Source organism: Cupressus sempervirens, chromosome 11 (assembly GCF_028749045.1).
Source record: "Cupressus sempervirens isolate cs-2001-9-10 chromosome 11, ASM2874904v1, whole genome shotgun sequence".
Classification (NCBI taxonomy): Eukaryota; Viridiplantae; Streptophyta; class Pinopsida; order Cupressales; family Cupressaceae; genus Cupressus; species Cupressus sempervirens.
In genome coordinates, this window is record NC_143128.1 from 215,700,107 (window position 1) to 215,725,765 (window position 25,659).

The window sequence follows — 25,659 nt, forward strand, 5'->3', positions numbered from 1 at the left end:
GTATGATTCATTTGATCCTAATAGTCATAGTAATAAGAGAAGAGCTGATATTTTTGATGATGCAATTGGTTGTAATAGTAAGTTTGGACAAACTTCTAGGATTATTGGTGAAGAGGATTTGTAGATTAAGAATGTGCATGAGATTTATGTTTTGAATTTCTTTAGATGTTAATAAGTCCTTCTAGAACATATTGTATTTGAAACCTTGGGTGTCTAATGTAGGTGCATCCTTGGGCTATTGACAATATTTCATCCTTGGGCTATATTACCTTAGGTCCTACTTATAGTATCCCCTCGGAGAAGTCATAGGCTCATGGCTCACTTTTATAAAAAATTCCTCTTCTCCTTTCTTTAGGAACCGTAGTGATCCTATGGTTTCGCATGACCCTAATCCTTCTATGGAGCATGACTCTTCTCATTCATCTCAAGATGAGGATGAGGCTTTAAGGGTTCCTCTTGAACAAGTACATAAGATTGCTACCGAGATTGATAAAATGCATGATTGACTTCTTCAAGAGAATCACAATACTGATATTATGGCTTATTTTGACATTCTTAAGAAAGTGATCTATAATGATGGACATGGATCTTTTGCGTCGTCTTACTTACCTTGTCCACACTCATGTTAAGCCTTTAGCTCAAACCACATCTAAAATAGGAATGACTTCATGTATGACTAGAGTTGAACCTACCTTGTCTCTTTGCAAACCTATCTCTAGAATTCCTTCTTATGTTGCTCCTATTGTGATTACTTATATTCAACAATTTAGTCCTCCTATTAGTCTTACTATTCCTTCTCTACCTATGAGTGTTCTACTTTCTTCATTTCCTATCTCAATTTCTTCATACAATAGTGTTCCTTACACTTATCCTAATCCTCCTACGATAGTTCCTATGTCCCAATTGTAGCACCTTCTATGCTAGCTAGTCTTTACACTCTTCCTAGTTTGTTGAATGTATCATTGCCACCTATTTCCTCTATTGATTCCACTATCATTTGTATTTATCAAATTGTTTCTTCCTTGCAACAAAAAATTGCTTCCCTTACTCAATCCAAGTTTAATGTGTCTACATGTGATATGGGCAGTCCTACACAAAAATAATGTAGACTAGGAAAAATGGTCAGAGTTCAACAATTTTTTTACAAAAAATATATTATAGTAGATATTTTTAGAAAGAAACAAGTCATAACCTAGTTAAATTGATATATTTATTGATTATCAGGGTTGATAAAAATTCCTGTATAACTATCATCAACTTCGATACAATAAAATGAATAATTAGCTATTCGTAGCTAGCTAGATCAAATACAATTTTCCAAGGTGTTAAAATTGCATATGTAGATGCATCACTTGTATGCCATGCATAAAGCTCATTCCCTAATTTAAAATGAATGGTTGGATATACAGGCTCCATACACTGGCCCAACAATGGAAGTCAAGGATGTAACCATGCATGTATTGGAACACTCTCCCAGTGAGGATCCCAAGTATCTATTGGTGCTATTAATTTGGGCATCACTATATGTTCCAGAATGATATGAAGTATTGAAGCCATAGTAATTCATCCCAATATGTCTTTAGAAAATGTAGGATAGGTTTAGGGTCCCTTGGCTCCCAAGAATTTGTAGTAGTTATTCTCACTACTGGAAGAATAACTTTAGTTGAGTGTAAGGAGTTGAAGAAGAAAGTTCCACTTTTGTGTAAATGCAATAATCATGAGGCCCATTCCTTTGTAGAAGCCTCTATCACAACGACATTACCTATAAACCATGCAAATACATTGAAGTGGTTCCCAACCTTGAAAAACTCTTATAAGCAATGACAAAGAAAATGTAGATTCAATACATTTATTACTATTGTTTATGTGTATGTATGTATGTATGTATGTATGTATATATACATATGTATATCTATATATATGTGTGCATATATAGATACATACACACACATATGTGTGTGCCTATGTATCTATATATACAGAGAAATATTGGCACAACAAAAAATTGATCCAATTGCATACATATTCCAAAATCCAAATAATAAAACAATAAAACTCACTCAACCCATGCTAAGTGACTTATCTCAAGATCCTACACAAAAATAATGTAGGCTGAGAAAAATGGGCTGAGAGTTTGAGATTAATTTTACAAAAACATATCATGGCAGATATTTTTAGAAAGAAACAAGCCATAACCCAATTAAATCGGTCTAGTTGTTGATTAGCTAGGTTGATTGCAAATTCTTGTAGAACTGTCATTAGATTAGGTACAATAAAATGAATAATAGGTTGTTCCTAGCTAATAGGATCAAAAATAGTTTTCCAAGGTGATAAAATTACATATGCAAATGTATGTATGTATGTATGTATGTATGTGTATATGTATGCATGTATGTATATATAAGTATGTACATATGTATATATGTATTTGTATATGTATGTATGTCTATATACATGTATGTATGTATGTATGTATGTATATTAGTGGAAAGCTCTGAATGAGGGTGGAAAGCTCTAAATGTTGGTGGAGATTAATCAAGATCTAAGATTTTGTTGCTGTGCCCTTGTGATCACTGCATTTCATTGGCGTGCCCTTGTGATCTCTGCATCTTGTTATTGTGTCCTTGAAATCTCTATATATGTATGTATGTATTGTTGAAAATTGGCTAATAGAGGTATGTAATTGTTTTCATTTATGGAAACACATGATGTACATGCTCACAAGAAACCTCAAAAATAAGAATACTTAGTGTTTGGTAATAAGAAAGTTGTCTATGTATAGAATTTGGTTTACAACAGTGTATTTTTTGTTTATAACTTGTTGTTGACATTATATTATGATTAGCAAAGTTAGATGGAGATAGTATACATGTTGGTGATGACATGTATAACCTTAGAAGTTAGTACAAACTATATGGAATAGAGATAATCATGTTTTAGTGAAACAAGACAATAGAATTGAAGGAAAGATTATTTTTGTTTACAAGATAATTACTTGTCCAATCAGGACCAACATCCTAGATGTTTATTCTATGTTAAAAAAGTGGATTGCGGTCTTAGCCAAACAAGAAGCAATTTGTGTAAAGGCATGGTTTTTATGAAAATGACATCTTGCGATGAGAAGCACAAGTGAAAGTGTTATCTTGTAATTGTGATTGTATGCAAATTTTTGTGAAAGTGATATATGCGAAGTTTTGTACAAGATATTTGGTGATCTAAAACTGAGCTAAAGATTAAAGATCAATCAAGGAAGAAGATATAATACCTATATTCCAAAAGTCTAATTACTTGTTTGGGCAGTGATCTCTTCTTGTAATTGGAAGTTCTTGTTTGGGTAGTGGGCTCATCTTACATCTTCTATACCTCAACTCCTAATAGGGTTGGAATCCCTGAACAAGGATTCAAAGTTTCCTAATAGGGACTCCTTATACTAAATTTACTCATTGAATCCTAATAGGGTCCATCCTCTAACAAGGAACTTATATATCTTTATATTATCTAGTGCACATCATCCCCACCAGGGTTTTCCCTTGGCCAAGGTTTCACTAATTAACAAAAAATGGTGTTATGATTTACCTTTGTACATTGTTAATATTGCTATTCAACATTACTTTATTACTTTTTTATTCATGGTTTAAAGTAAGAAATAATATCCAATTGGTGATTAAACTTTGTAGATTACTAATTCACCCCCCCCTCTTAGTCATCCCTATTTCTAGCAATTGGTATCAAAGTGTAGTTACTTTGAAAAGTCTTAAGAGCTTAAGTAAAATCCCTATGGATATGGAATAGGTTACAAGGAAGCTTGAAGAAACTCTTGAACAAATTGATCTCCTTACTGAAGAAAGAGATAAGCTGAAGGACAGATATGAAGACTCCAAAGTATACATTGGTCAATTGAAGGAAAAGATTGAACATCTCAAATCCAAGCCTAAATCTACTAAATCTAGAACTAGTGATGATGATTATTCAAAGTTGAAGATAGAGTACAAAATATTGAAGCATGAATTAAAGATAAAAAATCTAAAGTTGACTTTGAGAAACGATCCTAGCAAAATTTGAAGACTAAAAATGTAGATCTAAGACAAAGTCTAGCAAAGAAAACATCTAAATTTGAAACATTGAAAGAAGATCATGAAGAACTTCATAAGTATAATGCTACTATGAAAGGTGAATTAACTCAGTGTAAGCAGTAGCTTGAGAAGCTTTATTCTAGTAGAGAAAAGCTTGATGATTCAATGTTAATACAAAGACCTACTTATGATAAGACTAGTCTTGGTTATCTAATTAATATGTCTATGAAGAAACCTAATATTAGATTAGATCCAAAAGAAATGATAAATCTAGGGATAAGATTGAATCTAGTCAATCTTTTGATAAATCCAAAGAACTTAGACAAGACAAGGAAGTTGAAATTTTGAATGAACTAAAGCAAGTGGAATCTCCTAAGGAAACTAGGTATGAATTTAGAGGGAAGTGTTTTTTATGTAATGAAATATGTCATATGAAAAGAGATTGTACAAATAAGTCATTTAATCATGTTAAGGACTTTTATTGTCATAATTGTCATGGTATTGGTCATATTGAAATTAATTGTAGGAAACATAAGTATGATAATGATAGAAGGAATAGTAGAGTGCCTAGAAATACTAACCTTGTAGATGGAAGAAGATCTAATAAAAGGACATCTAGTGAAGGAAGACCTTATGAAGGTAGAAGATAGATCATATGTTATAAGTGTAACAACTTAGGACACATTGCTTAGAATTTTCATGCACTTGATGATCAATAGAGTCCTAGAAGTAGAGCACTAGTATGTCAGTTATGCAACAACTTCAAACATACAATGAAGTACTATAGAATGGATAGAAACTTCAGACATAGAAGGAACAATGGAAGAAACTTTGGAAATAGAAGGAATGATGGAAGAAATGCCAGAAATGATAGAAAAAACCACTAAAGGAACTCTAGAACAAATAGAGATAATAAGGAACATAGAAACATTGTTAGTGAACTTCAAGAAGAACTTAATGAGGCATTTGTGAAAGGAGTAGATATCTCAAAAGAAAAGCTAGATGATGATCAGATAGGAAGATCGAAGTTAGTTGTTGAGTTTGATTCAACTAAGTTGAATTAGGCTTGTTCACAATATTAGAATTTGAGAACTTCATCTAGAGATCGAATTAGAGGTAGCAAAGTTGGGAAAAGGTGTATCTAGTTAAGTTTAGATGATACCTAATCTCGCTTGTAATTTGGAGCTTATCTAATCAATTTATAAAGGAATTTAGAGTTACTGGTATTACAAAAAGGTTAATTCTATAATAGAAGATGAAAAATACATTTTTACAAAGAATTTCATGATACAAAGTTTAGTAGAGTTTTTTCATGATGGAATATAGCTATGGAAAACCTAGGGTGGCATTTAAAGATCAGACAAATGATCTTGAGCAGTTATTTGATTACAGAATGTAATTGATAGCTTTTTTCTATTTGTAAACTATGCAATTAATGCAAGTTCAAGTTGATGGAATATATGGCATACAAAATTGATTTTCACTTCATTATGAATACATCTGAAGTGAAGAGCACTAAAAAATGACTTGTTAAGGTGATTTCAAAGCAAACCTATTTTTGGAAAGAGGTATTTTATCATTTTATTTGCAAATTTGTTTTGTAAAATTTGAGAATGAGGATAGACCTATGCTAAAGGTTGTTTCAATAAAACCTACTGAAGGAAACCCTAACTCAACATTATGTATCACTCCAAAAAATGTAGCATATCTTGAAGATGTAGGAAGTTATCTCAATAGTAAGTTTGAGTCAATTGGTAGTGAATATATGAACAAAGACATGGAATTAGTTTTCAATCACAACATGAATATGAAGCTTGAATTTTGAAATTTAAAGGAACTAGACCTATTCCAATATCATTTCTATGAAGAATTGGACATAGATGAGTGGACACAGATCATATTGAGTAGGATACATGATGGAAAACTATGGATGCAAGACAATGTAATTGATATTTCTATCAACCTTATTCATGAGGTAACTAGTCTCAGTAAACAAGGAAGTGTACTTATATGTGAGAAAATGGTGAAGAAGAAAGTTGAGAGTTATACTAAAGAAGTGCATAATGGAAAGGCTATGGTGATCAACACCATCAAGCAAGATGATGTAAGATTTTTGAGTAGAATCATTGCCTATTCTTTATGTGCAAGGTCAAAGATTGATGAGCTATTATCCATATTCATCTATGTAACTTATAAGATATGTGTAGAGAAGGAACAAGTGAATCTTAGTAAAATCTTGAGAATGAAACTCTTAGAGAACCTAGAAAACATCAAGAGGACAAAAAATGGTGCATTTAGATTTTAGTCATTAATCAATCACATATTCTTTCATGTACTTAAAATATTGCCTTATTTATCAGTTATAGACATAATAAGTAGTGACAAATGTACAATGGAAAAGATTAAAAAAGTATGTAGAAGGCATCCTACAAATAAAATATTGGATAGTGGCAACCTAATAATAAGGACATTTTAGAATGAAATGAAACAAAGATTCAGGATTGCACCTGCAATTATAGATGGATTTGAGCAAGACATTTCCATAATGGTTGATATAGATTTTACCTATATTCAAGCAGTGGAACCTTAGAAAACATTTATTGATCCCTTGGGTTATGAATTGAATGATGATACAATAGTCAATTATAGTGATTTATTATTGAAATCAGAGAAAGACAAAGAAGAATATAGATTTGGAACCTATAATGAGATTATGAAATCATCTCATCAGGGAACCTTGGAGAAGGCATCACAAAAGAAAATAGAATCTATTATGAAGAAAGCACTATCAGAGGCCGGTATGATAGAAAATGAGTCAGAGACTATAAGGCAATCTATGAAGCAAGGAATACTGAATGTGAAACCTTTGTCACTATCTATTAAAGAAATATCTTCAAAGAAAACCATTCCATATGCAGTAGTGTGAGATGTGGAGCCTAGCAAGCCTAAGAGAAAATCTGAAATATTGGTGGAAGCATTGACTACTAAGACAAAGAGAGTAAAACAAAAAGCCACTAGACTAGGCAAAAGACAGAAAGCATTGTTGACAATTGTTGAGTCTAGTGATGAAGAGGAAGAAGAACAAGAGATCAAGAAACTAGAGAAAGTGACATTGTCAAATCAATTAGCAGGAAAAGCTTAGCAACCTTGGAAGCTGAAGATAAAGAAGATCAACACAGATATTGCTAATGAAGGTAACTTTGTTTAGATGAATTTTTTTTATGATTTGTATAATAATTTTGAGAAGGATCAAATTGATATATCTATTGTGAGATATATCATAGCAAACAATATGAAATTAAATGATATTGAGGATGTAGTAAAGTAGAAATTCTATGAAAGATGCATAGAGAAGAAGGCACCTATAAGAGAAGAAGATCTAGAACTTCAAAAGTCTATGCTTAGAACTATTTGCAAGATTGATGACAAAGAAGAGATTAAAAGATTATTGAATAATCTTGCACCATATTTGAGAAATAAAGTGAGACCAATTATATTTATGGTAGGTGAAAAAGATAAACTAAGAAGTGAGACTACAACAACTATCAGTCATATGTTAACAGAGTCAAAGGCAATATCTCCTCTAAAACCTAGAACCTTGAAAGTGTCAGTGAGCAGTGACACTATGAAAATTGTTTAAACTAATATTATCATTAACATTGATGATACCAATCCATTTGAAGGTTTGAAACTTAACAAACCAAATACTAAGGATATTGAAGATAAACTAAGACAGATTGTAGAAGAAAAGAGGCTACTTGAAGAAGAGAAGAAAATAAAGGAGGCCAAGTAGAAATTTCTTGAGGATGAGAAGAGAAAAAAAGAAGAGGAGGAAAATAATCGAATGGTAGAAGAAGATAAGAAGAAGAGATTGGAAGAGGAAGAGAAGAGAGAAAATGATAGGAAAGAAAAAGAAAAGAAAGAGGAAGAAGAGAGAAGAGTAAAAGAGGAAGCTAAGAAACAAAGGGAGGATGATACTAATGTTGAGATTATAGATGGAGTAACTAAGAGGGGGAGGGGGGGGGGGGAGAATTAGTTACCACAAAAATAAATCCACAAATCCCTTAGATGTCTTAAATAATTAGTTATTGCTGATACTTGGTAAACACTGTAAAAATGCTGGAACTCAGTAGATTAACTTGTTACTGATCTTCAAGCATTCATAATTATTAACATGCATGTAAAAGTAAATAAAATGAACATGAGAGACACCAGATTTAACATGGAAACCCAATATGGGGAAAACCACCAAGTAGTTCTAGCTACCAATTTTCACTCTTTTGAAGTGAGTCCTATTAGGAGCCAACCCTATTAAAGGTTACAATACACACTGTTAGGTGTGACCCTATTATAGGATTTAATCACCCTATTAGGAGTGGCCTTGCTAGAGGTCTTTAGAAAAATTCAACTAAACTATCACCTTGTTAGAGGATTTATAAAAATGGTTGTTAAACCAACTCTACTAAGAGATTTTTAAATCACTACTACAATGGTTAGAAAGTAACAATGAATTGACCTGAATAAGATTCAACTAAATTTTCTGATTATAAATCTCTATTCTACACTATTAGATCCTTTTTGATCAAATATAACTTTTCTACTCCTCAATGACCTCTAATCATCCTTCAAAATTTTCTTTCACAATAATCAGTCTTCCTTCTCATTCACATTATATCAAATCCATCACTTGCTCTTAGAATTCACAACTTGACCTCTTATATATACCATTCATATTATAAAGTCAACTCATTCATAAGTTACATTTACCAATAAACCATACATGAGTCGGCTACACATATTACTTTAAACAAATAAACTTTATTTCACAAAACAATGAAATCCATCGCTGGCAGACCCTGCTCAGTAAATACTGCTTCCAGAAATAATTTCTTGAGCTAACCATCTTAACTCAATTAACACTACCAAATCTACAAAATCCTTTGGCTGCCAAGTTAACTCAGTAAGAACTAAATTTCCTTTACTGTCCATGAAAGCTCAGTTAGAACTATTTCTTGCACTATTTTCTCTTGATGATCGAGTGAACTCGGTAGCAACTAAATTTTCTTTGCTAACCTTGAAAGCTCGTTAATGACTTAATACACAAGGTAAAGCCCGAGAATGCTTAGTATACACTGTAAACATTCTTTGCTAACCTTGTGAGCTTGGTAGACTCTATCTTTTTCCTTGCTAACCAACTAAGCTTGGTAGACTCTGTCTGATGACTAATATGACATTTGTGTAATATCAAAGACAACACACAATTGAACAATTGTATCCAACAATCTCCCTCTTTGGCATTGATGGCAAAACAACATGTCATAGTAGAATGAAATTTGAAAATGAGTCTTTACTGATAGAATACTTCACCCTCTTCCTCAAATACAGTAATCTCGCTCTTTCATAATAATCTCTCCCTCTTACACAAACTCTCGATTTCTAGCAAATTTTAGAAAGATATGATAGTATACTCTCCCTCTTTGAAAACACATGCCAAAGACAACAAAAATAAAATGAATAGCATTGTACCTAATGTACTAATTCATATGCAATGTCTTTATTACTTTGCTGCATCATCTGATAGATCTTCAATTCCATTCCTATTGATGCATCACTAAAACTATATTTTAGTGAGATTTAGATAGGGGAATGACCCCTAACTTACCTCTTAGATACAAGAATACATCCTTAGGTAAAGGCTTTGTGAATGTCAGTAGCAGGGATAACTTTAAGGAACACCCCCCCCCCCCCCCCCCAAATTTTTATTTTTTATAAAATTGTGGTGAATCACATGTCATTTGGTTGAAAAAAATTAATATTGTTGGCAAATTATGCGTTAATCAATGAATATTTGGTGGAATTTTTTTTAATAGTTTAGACAATTTTTATAAAATAATGGCGATTATAATTTTTGTTTTTAATAAAATTATTAATATTGATGGCGAATTATGTTTTGAAATGTAGTTATGTTAAATATATTATTTGAGAACTCAGACCGTCAGATGATCCAAGATCAATGGCTAAGGTTTAATTTCGGCCAACATTTCTTGAAGGAAGAAGAATTGTCAAGGTAGTCACTAGAATGTTGACACATATCAAGATAAGTTGTCTATGGAGTACAATGTTTCTCATAAAAAGAAAAAATTCACATAGGAAAATGGGAATTTGGCGAATGATGATTGTTGAAAGAGACACTCAATTAATTCTATGGTGAATAAGAGTAAACATTAAAGAGAAATATGGGTGAAGAACTTGACTACCAGACTAAAATTACGTAATAATAGTGGTCAACGTTCTGACTACTATATGAGTATTTTATAAAATTTGGGCGAATCGGTCAACTAGTATACAGTGTTTTTTTTAGCCAATTTCTATAGCCCAATCAAGACATATTAGCTAATTGGTGAATAATAGCCACTAAAAAAATCCCTGGTCAACAATTTGTTCCTTTATATGGACATATTCCAATCTGATTTCCTTTTCTTGTACCAATTCTCTAACAAAGTGATACTTTATAGCAATATGCTTGGTTTTTGAATGCATCACTAGATTCTTGGATATGTTAATTTCACTTGTGTTGTCATAAAACATAACAACAGGTTCTTTGATTTCTTGCTTCATACCTTCCAATAATTGTTTGAACAACACAATGTTTGAGTAGTTTATTGCTGTAGACACCTAAAAATCTTTTAGAAAATAATATTTTTATTTTCTGAAAAAAATCCCTGATGACATCATCATTTATTAATTAATTAATTAATTAATTTTTATGCCATTAAATCCCTTTATCTTAATTTAAAATATTTAATTAAGGAATCCCTCCCAAAAATGTTTAAATCTTATTTAAACATTATTTCCTTATTTATTAATTATTTAATTAATAAATTGACCAAAAATCCTAAAATAAATAAAAATTTTATTTTTTGCCCAAAACTTGGCCAATTTCCTTATGACCAATAACCTCTTCCAAAATCTTCTAATCCTTCTTTAATTTTGATTAAAGGCTAATCCCATCATTTCCTACCCCTAATCCCAACTCAAAATATTTAATTAAGATTAAATATTAATCCTCATGTTTATTAAAAAAGTTTTAATAAATATCTCCTCAACCCAAACCCTTGAAATAAATAAAACTTTATTTATTTCTTAAAAATCTAATTTATCCTCATCCTAAGAAGTTCTAGACTCTTCTAGAAAGTCTTCATCCTCATCCTAGGAAATTCTAGACTATTCTAGAAAGTCTTTATCCTCATCCAAAGTCTAGACTCTTCTAGAAGATGTCTTTAAACCTAATCCTAATCCCCTCCTAACTTTGTCACATTCCCTAAACATGAGTTAAAACTTCCTAACCCAAGCCAAAGTTAACAAATATCTCCTCCTTCACCCACCCTCATTAAATGCCATCCACTTGCCTATCCCTAAGCTAATCCTAAACCATCCTAATCCATCCTCTAATCATTTGCACAAGCCTAAGCAAGCTTAAAACCTTTCTAATCAAGTCCAAGTCGAAATTTCTCTCATCACCCTCAAAATATCTCAACCATAAAACTTTATGAAGTCCACTAGGTCATAAATGACTCTTACAAGCCCTTTTATTGCTCTTACAAGTCATTATGAGGGTCTTTATGAAGATTTTATCCCTTGAGCCTCCTTTGTTGACTCATCCTTCCCCTTTCCTCCATCCTCTCACCATGTGACATGTGTCACTCCTTGATTGGTTGTAAGGAAGCACAATCCATGTGCTCTCCTCTCATGCAATCTAAGCCCTCCATGAGCTTTTTCCCATCCTTGCATCTTAGCCCTCAATCCCTCAAGCCTCTTGCCTATAAATTGGATCCTTCCCCTTTGCAAAATAACACAATCCATGAAGTAAATTTATAATGCTATTTTGAGAGACAAATCCATACTAAAGCCATCTATCCACACCAAAAATTCACAATCATCCATTAAAGCCTTTGGAAGCATATTGAGCATACATGCTATCCATTTAGACAAAGCTACTCAACAAGAGAGCTTCTCATTGAGAGAGCCCATTAATGGCTCATATTCTCAATTGAGAGCTCATCTTAGTCTATCTTGAAGTTTATGAATTTTGTTTAGTTTGTAGAAGCTTTATTTAAATCTATTTTCTATTAGCATACTAACATTTCTCATATACATTTTGGCACGCCCGGTGGGACCCCTCATGGGTCATCTTCATTAGCTTTCTTAGTCAAGTTTTTTATGTTATTTGCTGATTTTGGCTAATTTTTCTTGTCTTTGTGATTGGTAGGATTGTATAAATTGGTTTTGTAGGTCCACATAAGCATGAAGAAGACAAAGGAACTCATAATCTATCTCATAGTGTTTGCAAATTTTTCAAGCTTATAGGTGGACAAAGACCTTGAAATTCTTCTTCCTCTTCTTGTCTATATTCTTCTTATTCCATCTACTTCTTCTTCTTCTTCTTCTTGTGGGAAATCTTGGCCATTTTTTTTTAAGGAAGCAAAATCATACACACTTCTTTTTAGTGCTTAAAATGAACCCCCAAATCATACTTAAATTCATTGAAAAATTAAAAATTTGCAAAAAAGAAAAAATCTTTTAACAAGTGAAACTAAACCAATCTAATCATTTGCATCCTTGCAACATCAAGGTTTTAGATGCATTCATGCAAAATTAGGAACACTTCATTTTTGGGAATTTAAAAAGAACTTCAAGTTTCCATTTCAAAAGGTTCAAAATCAACACTAAGTGCACACTAAAGTTCTTTTAAAAAATCTCATGAAAACTAAGAGTCCTAAATGGTTGCCAAAATTTTCCTAAAAATCTTTGTTATTTTTTCCAAACAAATGTCTTGTTGCAAAATCTTGAATGTTTCTTAGGTTTTTCATGCATCAAAACAATCTAGGAATATCATTTTTGGGCTTAAAACATGCAAACTAGCACACAAAATCTTGAATGAAAAGCAAAGTCCAAAGAGTCATTTTCACTTTTGAGTCCAAAACAATCTTAAATGATCTAAGGTTAAAACAAAGCACTTCAAAGTTCTTAAAACAACACACAAAATCTCAAACTTGAATGCTCAAAGGAAAAAACTTGAATGTTTAATCACTTGTCTTTGAATGCATGTTGCTAAAATCACTCTTGAATGCCATGGATAAAAATCAAATTTTCCTTGAATGCACCTTAATCTCGCTCACACTTTATTTGGGCATAAAAATTGGACAAATCTTGACGTGGAGGGCCTCCGGGCGCGCGAGTTTACTTTCTTGTTGACCCTAACTCTTCTTCTTATTCGCATTCTTCAATCAATTTTATTTTTGTTGATGCTTCAAAGTTTATACCATAATCCATAATCTTCAGTTCCTTTTAAATATCTCATGATCCTTTTGATTGCCATCATGTGATTTTCTTTTGGTTTTTCTAAGAACCTTACTACAATTCCTACTGCAAGGGCAATGTCTAGTCTTGTGTGCACTACATTCTACAAGTTTCCAATCATTAATCTATACAATGTCTGATCCACTTCCTTTGATTCTTCATCCTTGGTAAGTTTCAATGCAATACACATAGGAGTTCCAATTGGTTTGCAGTCTTTCATACAAAAAAATTTCAGTATCTCTTTGATGTATTTAGATTGAGGGATGTAGATACCATTCTTACTCTGATGAATTTGAAGATGAACAAAGAATTTGATTTCTCTAAACATTGAAATTTCAGATTCCTTGTTCATTTGTTCTGAAAATTCTTTGCAAAGATCATCATTCCCTGTGAAAAATGTATCATCTAAAATTATCTCTACCAAAACAATCTTATTATCTGGTCCTTGCTTTATGTACAAACTACTGTTATCATTAGTTCTTTGAAAACCAATCTGAATAAGATAGTTATGTAATCTTTCATACCATGCTCTAGGTGCTTGTTTTAGACCATACAATGCTTTATGCAATTTGTAGACCATGTCCTTCTTGTCTGGATCAACAAAACATTCAGGTTGTTCAATGTAAACCTCTTCATCCAATATTCCATTGAGAAATTTTGACTTGACATCCATCTAATAAACTTTGAATCCTTTGTATGTAGAATATGCAAGTAAGGTTCTGACACCTTCCAATCTTGCAACAAGAGCAAAAGCCTCTCCATAGTCTACACCTTCTTCTTGAGATTACCCTTTGCATACCAGTCTAGCTTTTTTTCTTGACACCTTACCATCTTTATTTAACTTATTTCTGAATACCCACTTAGTACCAATCACATTTTTGTCTTTAGGTCTAGGTACAAGAGTCCATGTTTTGTTTTTCTCTATATGTTATATCTCTTCATTCATAGCTTCAATCCAACTTTCATTTTCTAATGCATCTTTGACATTTCTAGGTTCAAAATTAGTAAGTAAACAAGTGCCTTTCAACTTACTTCTTGTCATTATTCCTTCTGACTTATCTCCAATGATTTGATCTGGTGCATAATGCTTCCTGACATACTTAGCTAGCATAGGCTCCTTGCCTTATAAATGACTTGCATTGTTATCCTTTTGTTCTTCAACTTCTAGTTTTGGTTTTGGTTGCTTGGGCTTGGTAGGTGTTGATTAGGTAGCTTATGTTTGCAACTTAAGTTCTTGCAACTCAGTAGGTGTTAGCTCAGTTTGAACTTCCTACGACTTGGTTATTGAAGACTCAAGAGTTGAAGATTTCTAATTGATAGGTGTATTTGGCATTGTATCAGGTTCAATGTAAACAAATCTCCTATAGTCTTCAGGTTCCGTTTTGCTTTCTTCTTTAATTTTTTCTACAAACTCATCAACTTTCACATGTGCACTTTTTATGACTTTGGGAGTAGAAAAATTCAAGCATCTATATGCTTTACTTTTGCAAGAATATCCCAACAATATTCCTTCATCACTCTTTACATCAAATTTACCTTTTCTAGATTCTTTCAAAATGTAACATTTGCGTCCAAATACTTTTAGGTAACTTACATTGGGTTTGTAGCCATACCATAACTCATAGGGGGTTTTGAATGAGTCCTTTTTTAGCTGTACTTGGTTCAAAGTATGAATTGTAGTGCTAATAGCTTTCTTCCAGTATTTGATAGCAATGCTCTTCTCAATGATTAAGGTTCTTGCACAGTCCATGATAGATCTATTCCTTCTTTTAGATATTCCATTTTGTTCAGGAGTTCTAGGTGTTCAAACCCATCTTTTGATTCCCCTTTCAATGCAAAAGTTGTTGAACTCATGTGAAATGAATTCAGCACCTCTGTCAAACCTTAAACATTTTAGGATTTTTCTTGTTTCCTTTTCTACTTTGGCCAAATACCATTTGAACTTTTCAAATGCTTCTGATTTCTCTCTTAGGCACATGACAGTCATCATTCTTGAATAATCATCAACAAAAAGAATGAATTTTTTTTCACCAACATAACTTTCAATGCCAATAGGTCCACACAAATTAGTCTTCACAATTTCTAAAATTTCTTCAGACTGATAGTTCTTGCTTTTAAAGCTAGTCTTTTCCATTTTGCCAATTTGACAATTCTTGCATAGACCAACCTCAGGTTTCTTTATGTTAGTAATCCCTCTTACTTTCCTAAATTTACTTATTTTTACCAAGTTGTCAAAGTTTACATGACATAACCTCCTATGCCATAACCAACTTTCTTCAACTTGAGCAATAAAACATAAACATTCACCGAGTTCAAGATAAAAAAAGTTACCTTTTGTTTGAGTACTTGATCCAATCAGCTTACCTTTGCCATCCAACAATCTTTCTTTTCCATGCATGAATTCTACTTTGAATCCATTATTGAGTAGTTATACCACACTCAATAGATTGTGCTTTAGTCCTTCGACCTAATATGCATTATCACATACAAGTTCCTTGGTTAGTGAGATTCTTCCTTTTCCTTTTATTCAAAAAGGTTCATTGCTACCAAATCTTACACTGCCACTGTCATAGTCTTCAAAATGTTCAGACTTAGTTTTATCACTAGTCATATGATGAGAACAACCACTATCTATAATCCATGTATCATTTCTTCTCACATGAGAAATGAGTGCCATTTCTTCATCATTATCAAACTCATCTTTTACAACAATGTAAAAAATTTCATCTTCTTCATCATCATGTGAATCATTAGAATCTTTAGCCATGAAACATGTTTTCTTATGTTTATCCTTGAATGATTTGAATTCTTTCATGGAATTGCACTTGTGACCTTTCTTCTTATCCTTGTTCTACTTATTTGGGCACCTAGTAGTAATATGTCCAATTTCTTCACAAGAAAAATAGATTAGAGGAACCTTACCTTTGTATTTCCCTTTGCCTCTTGAATATTTACTTGCTAGCAAAGCTTCAACCACCTCAAGATAATTGTTTGAACTCTACTCTAATTCTTCATCACTATCTAACTAAGGATCCTTTATCTTCTTTCTTTTTTCTTTGAGTGAAAGCTTAGCTTCAAATGCTAATTCAATGTTCTTGGTAGCTGGAACATAATTATCATAGTTTTTTAGCTTGAATGTAGTCAATCTTCCAACTATGGCCTCTAAATTTATCTTATGATTTGCTTCACATCTTCTTTCTTGAATTGTAGAGACTTTGATTGCATAAATAGGAAGTAGAGTTCTAAGAACTTTACTTATAACTATCTCCTCCTTGATATCTCCTCCTGATCCTTTGATTGCACTAACACATGCTTTAACTCTTTCAACATATTTTGTAATGTTTTCATCCTCTCTCATCCTCATTTGATCAAATTTTCGTCTCAAACTTTCTACTTTGGCTCTTCTCACATTATCATCTCCTCCATGGATCTCTTTCAGCTTGTTCCACATTTCAAAGGCAGTTTCACAATCATTGATGTCATAAAATTCTTCATAACTCAGAGCAAATGCTATATCTATCATCATGTTGTTGTGAGTCTTCTTCTTAGAAATATCAATGAAAAATAATGTACCAGCAGGTTCTGCATATTTTTCATCAAGGTACTTTAGTCTTGAATAACCAATAGAAGCCAGATGAAGTCTCATCAATTTGTGCCATGTTGAGAAGTTGTCCCTATTAAGTCTTGGAATTTCCCTCTTGTAAGACATCTTGATCTTTAGCTTAGATCCTTGAAATATTTTCTTGAAAGCACCAAGAGCTCTGATACCAATTGTTGAGATTATAGATAGAGTAACTGAGGTGGGTGTGAATCAATTACCACAAAAAAAAATCCACAGATCCCTTAGATGTCTTAAATAACTAGTTACTATTGATACTTGGCAAACACTATAAAAATGTTGTAACTTGGTAGATTAACTTGTTACTAATCTTCAAGTATTCATAATTATTAACATGCAGGCAAAAGTAAATAAAATGAACATGAGAGACACTACATTTAACATGGAAACCCAATATGGGAAAAACCACCAAGTAACTAGCTACCAATTTTCACTCTTCTGAAGTGAGCCTTGTTAGGATCCAACCCTGTTAAAGGTTACAATACACACTGTTAGGTGTGACCCTATTAGATGATTTAATCAACCTATTAGGGGTGGCCTTGCTAGAGGTCTTTAGAATAATTCAACTAAACTGCCACCTTGTTAGAGGATTTATAAAAATGGCTGTTAAACCAACTCTGTTAAGAGATTTTGAAATCACTGTTACAATGGTTAGAAAGTAACACTGAATTGACCTGAATAAGATGCAACTAAATTTTTTGATTAGAGATCTCTATTCTACACTATTAAGTCCTTTTCAATCAAATATAGCTTTGCTGCTCCTCAATGATCTCTGATCATCCTTCAAAATTCACTTTCACAATAATTAGTCTTCCTTCTGATTCACATTATATCAAATCTATCACTTGCTCTTAGAATTCACAACTTGACCTCTTATATATACCATTTAGATTATCAAGTTAGCTCATTCATAAGTTACATTTACTAATAAACCATACATGAGCCAGCTACAAATATTACTTTAAACAAATAGACTTTATTTCACAAAATAATGAAATCCTTCACTGGAGGACCCTACTCAGTAAATATTGTTTTTAGAAATAATTTCTTGAGTTAACCATCTTAACTTATTTAACACTAAAAAAATTTCAAAATCCTTTGGCTGTTGAGTTAACTCGATAAGAACTAAATTTCCTTTACTATCCATGAAAGCTCAGTTAGAAATATTTCTTACACTATTTTCTCTTGATGATTGAGTGAGCTCAGTAGCAATTAAATTTCCTTTTCTAACCTTGAAAGCTCGATAATGATTGAATACATAAGGTAAAGGCTAAGAGCACTTGGTAGACATTGCAAACCTTCTTTGCTAACCTTCTGAGCTCGGTAGACTCAGTGTTTTTCCTTGCTGAATAACTGAGCTCAGTAGACTCTGTTTGATGACTAATATGACATTTGTGTAACATCAAAGACAACACACAATTGAACAATTGTATCCAACAACTAAACCATCTAGTTCATCTACTCTACTCTCTCTTGCCAACATAGCTTTTGATGATGATGATCAAATAGCTTTGATCTCATCCCTATCAAAAACTTATATAGAAGAATAAAATAGTAAAGAGCTTATAGAAAACCTTGGTAGAAGTTACTCATAGACTACATAGTACTTTGGCAATGCAGTAAACCAAATTAGATCCTGAACAAAGGGCACAAATTGTGCTAAAATCATTTTATGATGAATTTACTAACTTATTAAATATGGTAGAAGAAAAGGAAAATATCTCACATGATGGTAACTTGTTTAGCACCATTTTTTAGAACATTAAGAGTGATTTGATTAATCTTGATACTTGTATCAAGGAACTTTGAAAATGTCAACCAGATGACAAAACTTTGTATATCAAGTGTACTTTATCATAAAATTTGACCAAGGAAATCAATAGTTAGATAGAAGAAAAGATGAGCAAGCTAGAGAATTTATCTAGCTAGATCTAACATCCATCTTGCAAAGTTGATGATTTTGCAGAACAATTGGCCAATATTCATAGTGATATTAGGAAACTAGAACTTTGGAGGGAACAAATTTTGAAGAGGATATTAGATTTCAGAAAGTCTATTGCTCTAAAAAAAAATTTATTTCGAGAAAAAATTGGAGGTATGTATCAAGGCCAAGGACAAATATTCTAACTTTTGTCTTTACATCTTAATGCAATGGAGATTGCATCATATGCTCTATGTGCAATTCTCAACTCAGCTGAATCCACCAAGGAGACATGGACTAAGGGTATGGATAGTCTAAAGGAAAATTTTGACGATTTCATGAAGATCCTATCAGCATATGGAAGGACAACATTTTTGGACAGATTTTTGACATTTTGACCTTTGTCATTGATGTCAAAAGGGAAGTTGTTGCAGAAAATTGGAAAATACTTGGATTGTCAAAAGGGAAGAATATTGTAAGTACATAATGTGAAACATATTGTAAGGGGGAGCATATGTAAAAGTTGGACAAATTGTAATAGATGTAATATAATGTGTTGTTTATTTTTGTTGTGTTAATTTTTTTGTCACTTAGCCAATTTTTCCTATTTGTTGCCATCAACGCCAAAGGGGGAGATTGTTGACAATTGGCTAATAGAGATATGTAATTATTTTCATTTATGAAAACACATGATGTACAATCTCACAAGAAACCTTGAAAATAAAATACTTAGTGTTTGGTAATCAAAAAATTGTCCAGGTATAGAATTTGGTTTACAACAGTGTATTATTTAGTTTATAGCAAGTTGCAGACATCATAATATTACAAGAAAAGTTACATGGAGATAGCATACATGTTGGTGATGGCTTTTATAACCTCAGAAGTTAGAATAGAGAGAATCATGTTTTAGTAAAATAGGACAGTGGAATTGAAGGAAAGATTATTTTGTTTACAAGATAATTACTTGTCCAATCGAGTTTGACATCCTAGATGTTTACTCTATGTTGGAAAATTGGATTGTGGTCTTAGATGAACTAGTGCAAGTGAAAGTGTTATCTTGTAATTGTGATAGTATGAAAATTTTTGTCAAAGCAATAAATGTGAAGTTTTGTTTAAGCTATTTTGTGATCTGAGATCAAATTGAAGGTTATAGATCAATCAAGGAAGAAGATACAACACCTATATTCCAAAATTTTGATTACTTGTTTGGGCGGTGAGCTCTTCTTGTAATTGGAAGTGCATATTAGGGTAGTGGGCTCATCTTGCATCTAGTGTACCTCAACTCCTAACAGGGTTGGAATCTCCTAATACAGATTCAAATCTCCAAAAAGGGACTCCTTATACTAAATTTACTCATTGAATCCTAACAGGGTCCATCCTCTAACAAGCAACTTATATATCAATATATTATCTAGTGGGTATCATACCCACCGAGGTTTTCCCTTGGATAGGGTTTCCCTAGCTAACAAAATATTATGTTATGAGTTATCTTTGTGCATTGTTACTATTATTCTTCAACATTCCTTTATTACTTTGTTATGCATGGTTTAAAGTAAGAAATAATATCCAATTGGTGACTAAAGTTTTTAGATTACTGGTTCACCTCGCCTCTAAATAATCCCTTCTTCTAACATGTATATATGTATTATATGTATATATGTTCATACATATATACATATGTATATGTATATATGTGTATATATACATATATACACATTTATATGTGTGTGTCTATGTACGTATGTATGTATATAAATAGATATATCTTAGTACAATAGAATAACAATAAAACTCACTCAACACATAGCATGGCCACAGATGCAATGGAAACACCTATTGGTAATTAAATTCCTCTTTTTCTCTCTCATTTTTCATGTATTTATTTCACTTGAATTATTATTTCTTAGTGCAGATTTTGTGATATTGGATTCATTTTATGTGGTAGGTGATGAGGACATTCTTGCACTAGTACATTTGACCCCATTTTTAGACCAAAATTTTTGATCATCTATTAAAATGTTTTAGATTGGTTAGAATATGGAAGGAAAATTATTTTTTTTTAAAAATCCATGCCTGTGTTGGTTGACATTTTTCCCAACACGAGCTTAACATGTTAAAATTAAAAAGGGTTTCAGTACACATGCGGGAGTTGTAATTGTTGTCAAGAGAGTCAAGGGTTTTCCCAATAGTAAGTAGCTATGAGTTAAAGAAAGGCTTCATTAATTAGTGAAGCATTTCTTTTCTAAAGTCAATTTTGTGCTACAGGTTTTTCTAAGCAATGGAAGCTCTTCTGAAGCAATATGAGAGGCTACAGAGGCCAATAGACTTGGTCCAAACTTTTCATGACTATCAAATCAAAGAAGTTCCTACTTAATATATTCTTATGTCTGATCAAAGGCCATCTCTTGCTCTTCAAGCTCCTCAATCTATTCCTGTCATCGATTTAGCAGGTGAACACTCCTAGATAGTAACACAATTGACCCAAGCAGCCCAAAACTGGGGATTCTTCTAGGTCTGTACCCTAACACCATTAAAACATATAGACCCAAATTAGGTATTTAAAATATTTTCTATCTAGGTCAATGATTATAGCAGTTTGGCTTCTACTTTGGAAGATAATAAATCACAGGATAGATCTTTCATTGTTGGAGAGGGTTAAAGGCATGTAGAAAGATTTTTTTGATCTTTCTTTAGAAGAAAAGAGAAGACAATGCCTAGTAAGACTTGATACTCATATTCTTGAAGGCTATGGTCACTTCTTTGACATATCGAATGACATAGTCTTGGATTGGGTCGATGCCCTTGTTCATTTTATCTCCCCACCCTCTATAAAGGTAGTTGAACATTGGCCAAAAATACCCCTCTCATATGGGTAAGTAAATTTAATTAAAACATGCATAAGCAATTTGTAATTTGGAGTATAAATTGATGTTGATTGATTGGTGGTGGACAATAAAGGGAAACCTATGAAAAATATGGAGATGAGGTACTCAATCTTACAGATAAGTTGCTTGGTATGCTTTCTAAGGGTTTGGGGTTGGATACTAACTATATTCAAACCCTTATCAAGGAACCGTTACTTCAGCTTAGAATCAATTATTATCCTCCTTGCCCTCAGCCAAATTTGGTGAATGGGGTAAGATCCCATTCAGATGGGAGTGTGATCGTTGCCATGCTAGATGATCAAGTTGAGGGTCTTCAAGTTAAGAAAGATGGAGAATGGTTTACTGTATCCCCTATTCCTAGATCACTAATTGTCAACATTGGTGATCTCTTGCAAGTAAGTAAAATTTTGTGAATTTTATCATGTCTTAATCATCTTGTTTATATGCAATTAGAGTTTTATGTTAAGACAATCTTCATAACCCATTGCTCAATGCTCATGGGGTTTTATATTAAGACAATCTTCATAACCCATTGCTCAATACTCATGAGTTTAAATGGTACACACTTAAATGATGATTCCATTTAGTAGATTACCCATTTTTTACCAATTCTATATTGCTCTAGAGTACGTTGTTCATACTGACCATCATGTTAGTTCAAGTTCCTAGAAAAACAAGACCTATCATGGTTGAAGTAATTGCAGAAACAATAACTACAAATTTCACTCCTTTGCCATTTCTAGCCCGCAGCTTGTTGGCTACCCTCACACTGCATTCACAAGAATACAAATTTATATAACAATCAATACACACTAGAATATAAGACATAATGCATATGATATTAACTCATTTGTATTAGAATTTATGACTACTTAACATATGAATTGGATCATACAGAGGATAGAGATGATAGTTACTTTCTGATTCCATAAAGTAGAGGTAGCTAGACTTATATAATACATTTTAAGTTTTAAAATTTTTAGATGGTTCATTTAAAAATATAGTAGGTTTTCAATAATTTCTATCTATTATCATGATTTTAGATCATCTTAAAAAATTTGAGCTTGAATATGTTATTTAAGCCAATCAAAACTAGAAGAAGTATAATCTAAGATTGAATGTAGTTCTAACAATAAGTCAACATTGGAAAAGTGGGCAATGCTAGAATTTGGATATAACAAAAAGAAGGTGGAGAGGGTTTTTTTGTTATTGTTTTAGATAATCATCATATTTCATTTCCTTGTGTGGAACCAAAACTACCAAAGAAAACACAAAGCTAAGATACACATGCAAGTGATTCAAAGAGTCCAACATAACAAGAAAGAGGGTACTGATATGGCTAACTTGTCCATAATAATGCTGAAATGAGAATTTTATGAAAATCAATGTAGTTTCAAAATCATGGGAGACTTTGAATGAAAATGAGATTTTATTATCTAAAAATACACGGGATGAGAATAGGATGATCCTTCCTATCCTTGGAGCAAGATGAGCATGTCTTCAAAAAAGTAAAGTAGTTGTATTCAAATTCTGGAATATGTAGTAGAATTCAAGAATATGACATAAACTAGTTGTGGTAATATTTGTTTGTGTGCATAAACTACCATACTTAGAAATATTGGTCTAGGGAAGTTGTCAATTATTGAATTGTGCTAACATTTGTTTTGTGTGCATAAACATTTGTACTTAGAAGTATTGGTCTAGGTAAATTTTTGAAATATGATGCTTTTTTGATTGGTCTAAACATCCCAAATTTTAGTGACTCCTTAAAACTCTTTAGGTCTTTTGGTCCATATATATATTTTTAAAGGTGGGAGGAGTGTTGAGTTTTACATAGGTTCTAGTGTTTTTTTGATCAACTTATATGGATGGTTGACTTAACATATGTGTTCACCTTGCTTCTTGTTGATTAGTATTAGTTATTTCTTTTTGTCTACATGTCCTGAATTAAATTTGGTTCTTAGCAATTTTCTTATTGTTGATATTAAGTAAATGGCCTTTTACCAGAATCAACAATTTAGATCCTTAGATCACACAGTCAGCTCAATTTTTTTTTGCTTGTTGCTATCAGGGCAACAAGGAAGGCTACTAAATGTCTTGCATTGTGTGCTTGCATGTATCCATATAAGTAAAAACACTTGAAATATTTTTTTGGTTAAAATACTAGAGGAATTAGTTTACTAACCTTCTTTTAATGTTATTTTTTCTATTGCTATGATATCACTTTATGGGCCTGTCCTCTAAATATCTCTACAAATGTATTAACAAAACTAAAATATCTCTAGTTGTAGGTACACAACTTACTTGAATCCTAAAATTATAGGCTATTCTGGTAGAAAAACTAATATGTTGCATATCTGATTGCCTACCCAAACTAACAAATCCGCCTTATATTTTGGGTTTTAGTAGAATTCAACCAAGACCTTCAATCTTCCTTCACATTTATGCATTAACACTTGTACCCACTGTACAAAACACATTTTTTTGCATTAATAATGAACATGAAATTTAGGAACTAGGTATAAAAGATTGGTAAATCACAGAGATTTTCTATATTATACAAGTTTGAAAACACTTCAAAAAAATGTTGTAACAACAATGGATGCAATGGTATCAATTTTTAATGAGGTTACATTGAACTTGCAATGCCAAACATGGTAAGGTTGGGTTCACAAAATGAATAAAACATTGGAGTTAGCTATTAAAACAAGGGGGTTTGTGTAAAAATTAGATTACATTTCTTCAATAGCTACTACAAATTGAAAGTCAAATGCTTACAATCATGGCTATTGTGATAGTACATTATTGCAAAATCGATACACGTAAGATCTATGACCCCAAAGTTCAAACAAAAATTACAAATGAGCTTTTCTTTTGGCCAAAGGGATTTTCTCTTCTGTTTTACATAATCAAGGAAGGTTTTTACTCTGTGATTTTTAATAGACAATTTCTCAAAACCAAGTTTTCTATATAGAAGATAGCATAATAATCCTTCTATTTTAATTCTAAATTTTTGATACTTCAAGAGGAAATTTCAAGTATTACATTAAATCTCAAAGCTAATAGTAAAGCTGCAATATTCTAGGTGTTAAAGCATGAATGGCTAGGCAGATGGCCAAGATTTATACTTGATCTTTTTTCTACTGCAAAAAGTAGTGAAACAATATGTGAAAATTTTATGGCTATTTTGAAGGTAAGGCAATTCGTCAGATATTTTAGATTTCATATATCTCTATATTTGGTAAAGATGTTACTAATAGTATTATATTTTGTATCCTCAGCTACCGAGTGAAGAATTTTTTGACTTCTCTTAGATTAAGGAACTAAAGTAGTCATTGAATAGGTAGAGTAATATGTTAGTTTAATGATTATATAGAAAGTGTCTTTTTAGTTTGAAATGGTTGAATTTTGAAAAGATGGGGAATTTTGTTTATAAAATATTGATGCATAATTCTATTTATAAAATTTGAATGGGTATATTGAATAATTTTCTTCAATGCAATCCGAGTCAACTCTCTTTGATAATTATAGTGAATTCCAGCTTATACATGAATTGTGTCTCTATGTATTATCAACATCACAACATCTTGAACTTATAAGGGCACCTCTGGCCACTTTTCATGCATTTTTATCATGGATTACTCTTGGTTATATATTTGAATCTCCCCTAGTTTGTTTCTCATCTAGCATATATCATCTCATCTAAATGCCTTTTGCTCCTTAATTATTTTATTATCACATACTGCTTTAAATAAGAATGTTGAATGATTTAAATTACTAAAACACAGTGATGTCTATCTT

At 32.1% G+C, this 25,659-nt stretch overlaps 1 pseudogene; it reads left to right on the top strand.

Moving 5' to 3' along the window:
- Nucleotides 1-21,251: 21,251 nt before the first annotated feature.
- The window catches only part of LOC149528932 (oxoglutarate-dependent flavonoid 7-O-demethylase 1-like), a 115,065-nt pseudogene continuing 110,657 nt past the window's right edge, over nt 21,252-25,659 (top strand).